This window comes from Lonchura striata, chromosome 1A, assembly GCF_050655825.1.
Source record: "Lonchura striata isolate lonStrDom1 chromosome 1A, ASM5065582v1, whole genome shotgun sequence".
Taxonomy (NCBI): Eukaryota; Metazoa; Chordata; class Aves; order Passeriformes; family Estrildidae; genus Lonchura; species Lonchura striata.
Window position 1 is genome coordinate 50569036 of NC_140741.1, and position 13255 is coordinate 50582290.

General features: G+C 41.1%; 1 long non-coding RNA gene across 2 annotated transcripts in view; it reads left to right on the forward strand.

Annotated features, from left to right (window-relative positions):
• The first annotated feature begins 1077 nt into the window (after positions 1-1077).
• LOC146763479 (uncharacterized) overlaps positions 1078-13255 on the forward strand; it is a 38780-nt gene continuing 26602 nt past the window's right edge. For both annotated transcript variants that reach the window (XR_014952286.1, XR_014952287.1), the window contains exons 1-2: positions 1078-9795; positions 10161-10693. This is a non-coding gene — a long non-coding RNA (uncharacterized LOC146763479). The remainder of the gene's footprint in view (positions 9796-10160; positions 10694-13255) is intronic.

Genomic DNA, 13255 nt, shown 5'->3' on the forward strand with positions numbered 1-13255 from the left:
ACCCGCAAGGCCCTTCAAAAAGCACTCCCGTCAATATGTTTCCAGAGCCAGCATATTGCAAAAACCAAAGGGATCTTGGGTAGAAGAGATTTTGTTTGTTGCTGGGGAGCTTGACATCCTGTAAGAACAGCTTACCTTGTTAGAGGCTAGCGGGTGCCAGTGGGAGGGAATTTGTGTTTGCTAGACAAATGCAAATTCCAGTGAGGAGATTAAACTTGTAAGAGTCTTATGGAAAATAAACATCCTGGTTAGGGAGGGAGGCTGGAAAAACTACACTAAGTATAACCATGAGTGCTTTGCTTCAGCAAAGAGTATTAATGGATAACTTGATACCCCAAGTGCTAAAGAAAACCTCAAAAGCCCATTTGAAAGGAGTTAAAGAAACTCTGTGTGTGTATAAGATAAAGAAAGAGGCCAACAAACACAGTACTGTTGAAGTTACTGGGGGTGATTTTAGAGACAGAAAGAAGATCCAAAAAGCTGTTAATGCTGTAGGAGACCCTACTTGCAAGGGTAATGGGATTCTGATTTTCACAGTCTGAGGTGCAGGATACAAGCAGGAGAAAAATATTTTATTCTCAATGAAAATGTAACTATTTGAGTAGAAAGGAGCAGAGCCTTACACCCTTACTTCTATTATACTCTCCCATTTTTCTGTCTAAAGTATATGCTTTTGGGAAGGAGTAGGATGATAAGGCAGAGGATAAGTCCTGCCAGACCTTTCATTGAGGAGAGGAGAGGAGAGGAGAGGAGAGGAGAGGAGAGGAGAGGAGAGGAGAGGAGAGGAGAGGAGAGGAGAGGAGAGGAGAGGAGAGGAGAGGAGAGGAGAGGAGAGGAGAGGAGAGGAGAGGAGAGGAGAGGAGAGGAGAGGAGAGGAGAGGAGAGGAGAGGAGAGGAGAGGAGAGGAGAGGAGAGGAGAGGAGAGGAGAGGAGAGGAGAGGAGAGGAGAGGAGAGGAGAGGAGAGGAGAGGAGAGGAGAGGAGAGGAGAGGAGAGGAGAGGAGAGGAGAGGAGAGGAGAGGAGAGGAGAGGAGAGGAGAGGAGAGGAGAGGAGAGGAGAGGAGAGGAGAGGAGAGGAGAGGAGAGGAGAGGAGAGGAGAGGAGAGGAGAGGAGAGGAGAGGAGAGGAGAAGCAGCAAGTATTTTAGCCAGCCAACTTCACTTTTTTTTTCTGAAAAGATTATGGGATATGTCTTCTTGGAATCCATTTACAGACATGAGGTGGGCAAGAAGGTACTCAGAAATAGTCAACATGGACTGCCTTCTACAACAGTGTGACTGTGTGGAGAAGGAGACAGCTATGTAGGCAATATACTGTGACTATTAATGATCTTGGTGCCATCCATCACCCACAGCATTCTCATTTAGAAACTGAAGAAATATGGGTTAGAGAAACAAAATTCCTGGTGAACTGAAGAGCAGCTGAATCTCTGGACTCAAAGGTTGTCAGTTATGAGAGGAGTACTGAAGATGTTGCTTAATGTTTTCATCAGCAGCCTGAATGATTTCACAGAATGAACCATCAGTGAATTTATACAAGATATTTAACTAAAATTAACATTTGACAAGATGAGTGGCAGTGCTTCAGTCTAAAATCCCTTTGCTAAACATAAGGACCAGGCCAACCTAAACAGCTCAAATAGTTTAACAAGGAGAAATGCAGAGTTTTGCACCTGTTGCAGAATAACCCCATGTACCAGCACAGGCTGGGAAGTGACTGACTAGTGGTAGTCCTGCTCCAAGAGTCCTGGGAGTTTATGGTGGATAGATGTTGACAGGGCACTCTCATTGCAGATAAGCCAACCACTATCTCACTTGCAAATAAGACGAAACCTAATGTAGGTTTCCATCAGGAAGAGTCTTGGGATGGCAACAATCCTGCTTTGAGCACGAGATCAGGGGAGATGGCATTTAAATATATATTCTAACCAACATATCCATGATTCTGTAGCTTCAATATCAACAACAGCTTAGTCTTTAAATAGTTTTTTTCCCAGCAAATATGTATGAAAGACTCCACTTTATAGGTATACATCTACTGTGGAATTTAGACAGTACTTCAATTTTCCATATAGAGTCATCTTCCTTCCCAGGCAAGAACACTTACCATGAAATCATAAGGTAGACAGAAGAATATTAATGTGTTTTGTGAAAGCTGGGAGTTGGGCCAGTTACACTCCTACCCTGGATATTTCTGGTTGTCTTAAAACTATTTGCTTTATAGCTTAGCTAATTTATGTTGGTTGTTATGAGTCTTGATAGCTGGGAGGGACTGGGTATAGTTCCTTCTAGTTTTCATTACTGACTTGTATAATTACAGTTAATAAAAGCAATGATTTCTTAAAATGCACTTAGTATATTCCAGGTGTCCTCAGACAAGAGAACAGTACATCTTGTTAAACACTCAGCCTTTACAACAGCAGCATAAAGTCTGATATTCTCCTTTGATTATGGGAGAGGATAATGGAGCACATCCCTTGCTGAGAACAGGGTTTTGAAATTATTTTCTCCATCTTGCTCTGGTTACCCAAACTCTCCTTCTAAATTGAAAATTGAATACTTTGTGCTTTTGGGGATTAGTGACTTGAGCAGAGCAACTGAGATGAGATCAAAGCTCATGGGAAAATGATATGGACTTTCTCCAAATAAAAACAGAACAGAAACCTTCTCAGAGTCCTGTTGTTGCAGTGGCATGAACAACTTTGGCCCAAATTCATCCCATCATATCATAGGCAGTTAATAAGGCATCTAAATTAAGAGTCTAAATGCTTTAAGTTCTCTTACTCCTGTAGTCAAGGGACCTGGAATGCCATTTATTTCTCTTACAACCTGAATTAGTCTTTCAGACTGTCTTTCACTGGATGCTCAGGAAGCCTTTTATGACTCAGAGAGACACTCCAAAACTTTCATTTTGGTATGAAACTCAGGATCTAGATATTTTTCTAGGGAAAGATTACAAGCTGTGGTTAATTCTGTTGATTGTATGATTTGATGCTATGAGCCAACCCGGGGCTGACTCACTGCTGATTTACTCTATCCCATCTAGAGGATGCTACAGAGGAGACAAAGGAGTCAGTAACCTCAGCGACTGCTGTGGACCTCCTCTCCTACTGCCTCCCTCCCTCAGTGTCCATCCACCTGGCTGATGCCAGTGGTCTTTGTGCACTTTGTTATCCAAAGGATTGGCAATTCATGGCCTCTTTTCTTGGGCTCCCACCCAGAGTTCAACCTGCACCTCAATCTGCATCTCCACCAGCAGCAAGCTACCTGCACCAGATGTATTCCCCAACACAAACTTGAGCTAACAGGCAGTTCCCTGTGCCCCTGCCTTTCAGAAGGCTGTGAGATGGCTGGGGTAACATCATTCTGTTGCTGTCGAGGCAGGACGGGAATGAGAAGACTGACCAGAAGGCTGCTGGGAGTAAAACTCTGGTTTATTCAAAACACACTGCTCTTTTATACAGAGATTCGTGAGGAACAACTCCATTGGTTCTGAAGTGAAAACAACCCAAAGCATTGGTGCAAAGTGCTTGATGCACAGTGATAGAACTTAACTATAAACAATGTGAATAACAAGAGATATAGAGAATTATTTACATTCTTCTCCAGCTCTTTCTCAGGCTTCTGCCTGGCTAGAAACTCTCAGTTTCTTTCTTTGACTGAATCTGAGTCCTACATCCTTCTGTACAGCGCTTTGCACATTAAGTGTGTTGAGGATATTAACATTTAGCTTTCCTTAGTGTTGGATTGCCTCCTGCTAATGGTTTCTTTACCAGATCTGTTCTCTTGGAACTGAGCTGATGCAATTATATTCTTTCTCAGCACCATCTCCAAACAGTTCTGAAAGATGGCACTGTCTTTCTTTTCCCATTCCAAGAAATGCAGTAATGTCTCTCCTTCCATTTATTACACTCACCAGGAATTTTTCTGGACATGCTAGTTGTTTCATACTTTAATAAAAGTATTTATTACCAGAGTATAGACAGAAATGGAAATGAGCACCACAGAGACAAGCATTTGCAATGACATCAGGGAAGATTTTTTAAAAACTGTACTAAGGAGTTGAGTAAATCAAGCTAATTCCAGGTGGCAGTTGGTATTTTCTAGCTTTCTTCAGGTTCCATCAGAAAGTGTCCATCCTTCTCTGGTGTTCACTTATCCTAGACCAGGGCAGGACTGTGCCATAACTCCTGAAGTGCTAAAGGAGATTGTCTGCATCCTGGAAATCCTCTTTCCTGCTGTCAGCCTAGAAAATATATCCCAAACCTGAAGAGTTGATTCTATGAAATAATGGTGTTGGTACCCATAAAAGATGCTGCTTTCCTGTTCAGATGTCCAAATACACATTTAGCTTTTGTTTTATGCAGATACCCACTTGTTTGAAGTTGTAAGCACATGCTGAGTGTTAGTTTCCTTCTTTCCTTGTTTCAAAGTGTACACTCCATGTCTATATAAAAGTATCTCTAAATGTAGGATATCCTACTTCCTTTCATTGTGCATCTATTGGACATGTGATCCATTTGTGTAAACAAAAAAGGACATTTTGAAATAGTGGAAGGAAAATCCTAAACACTTAATTGAATTAACACATATTTTTCCTTTCAATAAATTGTATTTCTCTTTTTCCAGTGTTCCACTTCTGAAACTTTCCACACATTCCTGAGGGACTCAAATTTTCCCCCAGAGACTCAAGGTATTGGATTACTCAGGAATGACTCAGATGGCTGTGTAAGCCTGGCTGCAGACAGAGTGAGCTCCACCTCACTGGAAATCATCTGGAGGATGTCTATTATATAAAGAAATAGAAATTCTTAGTTCATCCAGGCAGAAATAAGTAGTGCAGAGACATGTAGCTGCTGCACTACTCAGAAGAGCTGTTCTGCAGGGCACGTGCTCCAGCCATGGGCAGAGCCAGCCAGGCTGGGCAGCGATGGCAGCTGTGGCTGCCCTTGTGGTGCTGCCAGCTGCACATCCAACCTTTCAGCTGTACAACAGGAACCTGGAGCAGCTGCACAGCCTCTAGCGGCCAGAGCATGGCTGGCCCAGCACAGGGGACAGCAACAATGGCCACTGATGAGTAGCCAAGTGTTTCTATAGGACTTTGAAGTGCATTTTTTCTTTTTCATAAATAGCTTGCTGCCTTGCTTTCCCAAAGAAGCACAGAACATATTTTACTTCCCAAGGACACCCTTGTGCCTGTGGGCAGGAAGGAAATGTTTGGAAGTGAGCAAGTGTGATGAGGAGTTTTTGCCTTATGCTGGTTTGTGGGAATTCATTGCAAGCCACTTGAAGCTTTTATATAAAATGAGTAGTGTACTAATGTTCTGGCCTTCAGGAATATTTCAGGACTGGGGTTTTCCATTTGTTTAATTTTTTGCTTGTTGTGCATGAGATGTCAAGGAAATTTACCTGGAGGGGTCCAAAGCTGCACTGGCACTGTCTGAGCGATGCCCACCAGCCTGCCTGGAGCCCAGACCTGTGTCTGGTCAGACTGAAGAGCGTGCCCAAATTGATCAGGTGCAGGCCCCTTCCAGGGCACCTGGCAGCACCTGGAAGGCACCATCTTGGCACTCCCACTCTGTAGAATGCCCACACGTTGTGATGTGACACAAGTGGCAGGGCCAGGGGTCAGGGCCTCAGTGCGCTCCCAGCTGCTCCAGTTTGCACAGCCTGGGCAAATGAAGAGCTGAGAGAAAGAGGCCACAGAGATGAAACACAAACCTACTCTTGCAATGCTGGCTGCCCAAGCATGTTCTGGAGAATTTTTTGGAGACTCATGGGGCTTTAAGCTGTGGTAATTCAATATTTAAAACCAAATAGGTTCTCCTGCCCTGCTTATCCACTAGATGATGACATTGATCCAAAATGTTCACAGTGCCAAAGGCCTATTCAAAGTGGTAGGGGCTTTGAATCCTGCCTGTCAACACTTAGACGTGTCTTTTTGGAAATCAGTGCTACAGGCCTAATCTGGCAGGCATGGCTTTGGAAGAGCCCATATTTGTCTGTAAAAGAATGGCAGGAGGGTACTCTGTGGTATTTCTAATCCCAGTTGATATAAATGATAACAGAATCTGTAATGCTGTAGTTGTTCAGATAGGTGCCTTGGTAATTGTTTTCTTTTCCTGACATTTTCCCATTATTTTTTCTTGAAATGCATATATAAGAAATAATATTCTGTTTTATAGAATTTGTCAGAAACTGGAAGAAATTCAATTAGAGCAGGGGCTGATCCTGTTTTGAAGGAACTTTTCGTCATTTCTCTCTTTTCTCCACGGTTGGTAGCTCTCTTCATTCCCAGGTATTCCCTTTATTCCCAGCTTGTAATGCCCGAGATGAAGTGCTATTAAATGTAATTAAATATATTTAGGAGATACAATCTACTACCTTGGTCATATCTATAAGAACAGGTGCTTAAAAATTGAGTGAAAATAGAGAAGTCCATTTTTCCAAGTTTAGCAAACCTACTGCTCAGTAATAGTTTCTGTCCAACTGAATATCCATGCCCTACTGTTAAAACCCAGGAATCTGGTAGAATATTTATTTCTAAAAACCCTTTCCCCCCCTACTATCTGAAAACCATCTCTTAGTTTTAAATGATGATTTTAAAACACACCAGAAATTTATTTTCCTGCATTGGTTATCCATTCTGCCTTAAAAATATATAAAAAACAGATGGGACTCATTTTCTCTTACTTGGTCCAAACATTTCAACAAGTGGGTTATTTTTCTTACCAGCCTTTGGACTCCCAGCTGTTCTTAACAGGATTATTTAGATAAATAAACTGATCCAACATTGACCCTTTACTAACCATTCACCTGAGGCAGAACACGCAGAAATTAAGGGAAAGAAAGAATATCTGTTCTGGTGAGAAGTGAGCTAATATTGCTTTACTATGAAAAGACATAAAATTATTATTGTCTAAAAAAAATCATACATTTTTGGCATAAATATCCTGTTATATTTCTGATGTAGTTGAACAAACACCAAAATGTTAACAGGTTGGAACAGTTTGGGAAGGAAAAAGAAGGAAGGCTTACTCTAACTACTTTATGGTTTACAGATGTTTGAGGTAGGCATATAGACAGCTCCTTTATTTCAGACTTATCCCTATAGGATTTTGTCAGTGTTCAAACTAATTTTCCCTTTAAGGCTTTGTCTACCTTATCTACAATTGGAGGAAAGCAGGATACAGTCTAGCATACAGCAAAAGCAAGACAAAAACAAACAGTGAGACAAAACCAGTTTCCGCTGTAGACAGGAAAGAAAAATTTTCAAAAAGGGAAATGATGAATAAAATAGGACAGACGTCCTCCTTGTTCTTCAGGTCTGAGTGAATTAACAATACAAAGGTACAACAAGATACCTATATCAGTGATAGGTTTCAATGACAATACTGAAGTAGAGATCCTGAACTAGGGAAGTTAAAAGCCGAGCAGTGCTGTAAGTATGCAGGTCACAAAAGAAGAGCAGGTTAAACTCACATATATCATCCTTCAACTGCTTCCCAAGCTCTGATCACCAAGGAGTTAAAGCTGTAGTAAAATGTTCCAGTGGGCTGTACCTACCTTCAGGATTAAATATTTTCATACTGTGAATGACAGCCATGACTGAGGTGCTCTGACATGCCACATTGTCTAATGTTTCTGTCTTTCTCCTCATTATCTGGTCATTTTTTGGAGGGATTATAGGTGCAATGAAAGTGATGCTACAATAGAATGGGAGTAGGAGTGGGACTGAAGCATCACTTGTGTCTTGACCCAAGGTATAAGTGACATTGATGTGTTGTCCCAGCGTGCAAGAAAGATGCACTGCAAACAGATGCAGCAGTGGGTTACCTGCTCCTTTTTCTTTCTTCTGAGCTGCCAAAAGCTCCTGTTTGCTCAGATGTGCTGGTAGGGTTACGCATGAAACTCCCTTCCTCTGCTCAGTCCCCATGAGCTGAGGTAACCAACAACTCTGAATGCAATTTTTTGGACTAAGGAGGTTGAGGAGATGCTCTCAGGGCAGAGTGGTGAGGAGTGGTTTGCAGCAAGCTTTGGCTGTCAGTGTTGCATTTGTCCTTGGTGTCAGGCCCTGTGAATTTATCATCTTGTAAACAAGGAGCTAGTTCCAGCTGTGAATTCCAGGAGCAGGCATATAATTATAATGCTTTTACCACTCCTTTAGCTAGAACTGCATTAGGACAGTTAACTATGGCAACCGAGAAACTAGACAGATCTGTAAAAGAATTTTTCTCAAGCAATCCTCTTACTTTATAAATAAAGTATTAATTTTAAAAAAATTCAAGTTTTGGAAGAGTTTGTAGGTAATTGCACTGTACTATAATTTCTCTTTATATTCAATATTGTGGGAATAAACCAAGGAGAAACAGCCGCATATTTGACAAGAGGTAGAGGAGATGACCCTACACAAGATCATTTTGTTTCTGTATGGGACATATGTCACAGCTGCAGTAGTGTTCTGCTCTAGATGAGAAGGGTGTGCAATGTAATTTTAATGAAATATTTAAGACCCTGTTCCCAATGTGAATGTGGTCCAATGAACACTGTGTACTAGTCTCCATTAACCTTGATGTGTAATGACATTGGATAAATCATTGAATCTCTTTGTGCATAAGCTCATTTACAAAATACCTTCCTCACAGATATGTAGTGAAGACTCATTAGCTAATGCTTACAAAGTGCTTTGAAGACATAAATAAATACTTGAACAATGCTGAAGTTTTGAGATCAAAATGACATTATACCCTCTGCATCCCACTGCCAGTTGGGGGCTGCAGTGACTGTCCATTAATAAATGAATCTTTCACATTGGTATTTGTACACAGCTGTTATCTTCTTCTAAATATCATTATAAATCTACATGGTCACTGGCTATCCACTATCTATGAGTGCCCAGTCCTTTATAGCAATTAAGGAACAAATTATAATAATTTTTGCAAAAATTGTACACTAGAGATGAAAACCTTTTATATGCACTGGCATGATTTGGCACTCCAAGCAAGTTCAGGGTGATTTGGTTTCAATCATTCCTTCATTCATCTAATCCATAGCACTTCATTTCCCAGGCAAAGAGCAGAATGATATCTGAACCTGGGGATGCCATTAAAATGAAACAAGTTTGAAATTCATAAATTTATTTCATGCCAAACCACTGGGATACATTTGCATTGTTGTATCTTTTCTGAACTTTCAGATTAATTTACTAAACTGATACATTTACACTTCTTATGCTGTATTTTAATATGCAACAGGAAATCTTTCTAGCACAGTGAAGCAATAGAAATCTTGATCAAAACTATTGAAAAAATATGCATTTTCATAATATTTGGCTAAATAAGTTAATGAATATTAGATTTCCACCAATTAAAGTTAAATTAGATTTTGTCTTAGATTGCAAGGCAAGATATATTCAATTCCCACCTGTCAGAGATGTGGCAGTTACCTTCTCTTAATTGGGCAGTTTTCTTTATCTCTTCCACAATCCAGTCCTCTCCCTGGGAAGACATCTGCTCTTAATTGCCTATTAAATGTCACTGCATGACTGGTAAAAGTTGCAGCACCCCATTGTGAGATGCTCCACCCAGAGGGAGGAGCCAAGCATGTTTACCTGGATATAATCTTGAGTTTCTGGACCACCAGTACAGCTTTTTCTGCACTGGGTTTCCCAGAGCAACAACTGCCTCTTCCACTGCAGGCAGACTACACCATTTTCTACAGGACCAACAGAACCACACCTAACATTCCAGGAGGACTGTAGCCATAATTCCCAATTGGTCAGCTGCCAACACTGCATGGTTTGTTTTATCTTTTTATTTGCTTCCCTGATAAAGAACTGTTATTCCTGCTCCCATATTTTTGCCTGAGAGCCCCCCTTAATTTCAAATTTATAACAATTCAGAGGGAGGGGGTCTACTCTTTTTTTTTGTTTTCATTTCAAGGGAGGCTCCTGCCTTCCTTAGCAGACACCTGTCTTTCCAAACCAAGATAGATTTTGTCCCAGACTGGATATTAACATATACTTGGGGTTTCTTTCTGCCAAAAGGAATAGAACTGCTATGGAAATACAGAGGTGCTAAGAACTATTAGGGTGGTTCAACATTGTTTCCATGTTGATTAACATGCAGTTATTATCATGCTTTCATTTCCCTATGTTCTTCAGTTCTTTTGTATTAGGACTAAATGGGTTCATTTCCACCATGAAGAGAGACATACATGGAGCTATGGGCAAAAACAGCTATGTGTCTAGAATGATCTGAAACAGCCCATGAAAAAGCAGATGGGGCTACTTTCCATTAACAGGAAGGAAAGAAGACCATGAAAACATGAACATTATTCAGTGATGACAAAACAAAGAGGCCACAGGTTTTTTGGCTTTGCTGCCATCTAGCAGAAGATGGACAGCCTGACATCCATCCACCCACTGGGACAGAGAATATTAGATTGCTGAGGTATAATGTGGATTATGGTTCAGGTCTGAGCTGGCCATTCTGGTTAGTTGACTCTTAAAAGGTGGCTTGTTTTTGGAAGAGCAGATTTAGAAGCAGACCTAGCTGAGACTCACTCCTGTTTCTGGAGGAGTGAATGAGGCTAGTCTTCCCTGTTGGCACTGTTGGATTGAAGAGATGTGCAGCCAAAAGAACAAGACTTAGGAAAATTCTGGTATGCCCTCTAAAGACAAACCTTCTGTAAAAGGTAAGAGCTTCTTTTAATTTCTGAGGAAAGGAAATCACTCTTAGTGTGTACAGGCCACATTTAAAAATAATCAGTTAACAATATCAGTCAGCTTGTTCAAAGTTTGGTCAAGGCTTATGTTAAAAAACCCTTTAGCCTGTAACACATTTCAAGCAAGTCATTAGCTGATTCTGAGTGTATACTGCTTTATCATCTGAATGGTCTTAAACGAAGCTTAGTTATGTAATGATCACTTTAGGCTCCTAAATGAGTTTCCTTTCCTGTAATTATTAATCCTCCAGCTTCTCTCTTTCTTGCGATCTCATTTTCTCCTACAGTGTATGTTCGTTTTCCAGGGACAGATAACTATGTCTTGCAGACAGTAATTTATGGTCTGTGCTCATTTGTTCACAGGCAAAGGAAGCAAAGCAGACTGTACTCTGATTTTCCCTTTGTGCAATGGAAACTGAACATTTATTATGGTTTTGTTGCTGAGGAGATGTTCAATTGCTAATGTAACATAGGCTAAAAATTTTCAGAAATGTTTCATGTTCTGGAACAACTGAACCCGCATGTGTTTTCCTGGGAGGGAATAAATTGGCTAAACCTGGGTTGAGGTGTTCTTGGGAGGCTGAGAAACATTATGATAGTGTTGTGCTTAGGCTCAGACTAAGGATTAACCAGGTCGCTTAGGCTGAAGGTTAAGCTTTAAAAGAAACTGAGACATGGAACTATAGAGAACTATACACACAAGTGAAGATAGATAGAGGACTGTACACACAAGTAATCCAGGTAAGTTTGCCCTGTAGGTGTGTTCTTTAGATTACTGAAAGTAAATAATTTTCCTGCCAGATCTGATTAGACAGAATTTTTTAAAGATGAAGTGAGAAGTTTTATTCCCATTCTTCTTGTATTGGACATTACAATATGGCAAGGACCATTTGCCTGTGAGGAGCATATCAGAAACTATGGGGCCCACACTCAGGTGAGTTTCTTTGATGCTGCTTTTTCCTAGGGCTTATGAATACAACAATAAGTTGTAACCATTCTAGGTTTCTAAATTACATTAGATTTGATATATATGCAAATATATGTTAAGTAGTCTAAGAAGTGCCTTGGGGAGGGGATGTTGACTACCCTTCCATGCTGGAAGGGCATGGGCCATGTTTCACCTTCCTCAGGGGAGCTGTCAGCTGGACAATGACCTTCAGCTGAGTATGGGGAAGCTCTCAAGGGCAGAGGGCTGCTTCACACACTCAGCACCTCCAGAGACACAAGCCTTCTTCAGGTGCCGTGCATCAGGGTATCGCTTGCCAGGGCCTGTGGCTAGTGTGGGATAGACATTACCCCATGAACATCTGCTTCAGAGTGCTGGGGCTCTTGCTTACTAAGGAAAGCTGAAATCACTCACTGCTTTTTGGAATATGAGTGCAATATGATCACTTTGTAATGCTGGGGAAAAGAATATGGAGCTCTACATGATAGAGATGGTCCCTTGGAGCCAGTAGAATCATTTGATCCTTGGCACAGCCAGTGTCTGACATCCTCCGAGACCACAGACTGTCAGGTTAGTAGCTATTATCTTTAAATAAAGAGGCAGCAGCTATGCACTTTAATTGGTGTTTGAAATTCCCATCCAACAGAATAAATGCACAATGCACAGGTTAGACTTAGCACATACCCCAAGGAAATGTATGTACCTGGCTACAAAGAGGGAAAATGAGAGAAGTCATTGGCAAGCTGTCTGGACCTAGAGACCTGTTTTATTCTTGCAGTTGAGCTATTGTCAGCAATGATGCATTTCTAGGAGCAGCTTGTGCAATTCATTCCAGCTGGAGACATCGCTAGTGCTTGTCAGAGACCCAGACTAAAGCACTGACTTGCTCAGGGTTATTCTAAGCCCCTCCTATGCAGGAATGTATGTCACATATGCATGCAAAAAAATAACCCCAAGAAACCCCCAAACAACATTGTGGTTAAAGTATATTTGGGTTATGAGTATATTTGGGTCTTGAGTGGAGCATTACAGTTGTCATTATTGAAGGCTGTCATCAATTTGAGGTCACTTGGTGAGAGCTTTAACGGTATAAAACTGAGTGGCTGTAGTTTTGCTGATGCTGGGGACTTGGGGCACTTAAATTGGAGTTAAGAAAGCTTCTTATTCAACCTTACAGTTGGCATTTGTTTAGAAATCAGCAAGCTGTTCCTGTGGACAAAGCTTGGCAGAAGTTGAACATGTCAGCACTTGTATGGTGAAGGATGCTCCCACTTGCTTGTCCTTTTGAGATCCCCATTATTGAGGTGCATCTGTGTCTAGGACTTTCTGGGAATTTTAAGTTTCTTGAAGCCAAAATAAACCTTTGTAATTCTCTATCTGGAGAAGCTAACTGGAAGAGGAACCAGCAGCAAGTGCAGTAAGAACTGTGACAAAACGGTGTTGAATAGATGATGAGGAGCAGTGCTAGGCTGTTAGGAGCTCTTAGAGACTATTCCACTTCTATCTCTCCATTCCTACCTTTCTGAAAAAATATCAAGTCCTACATAGCCAAACAGTAATTTTATAGGGTAGTAGACTCCATCTAT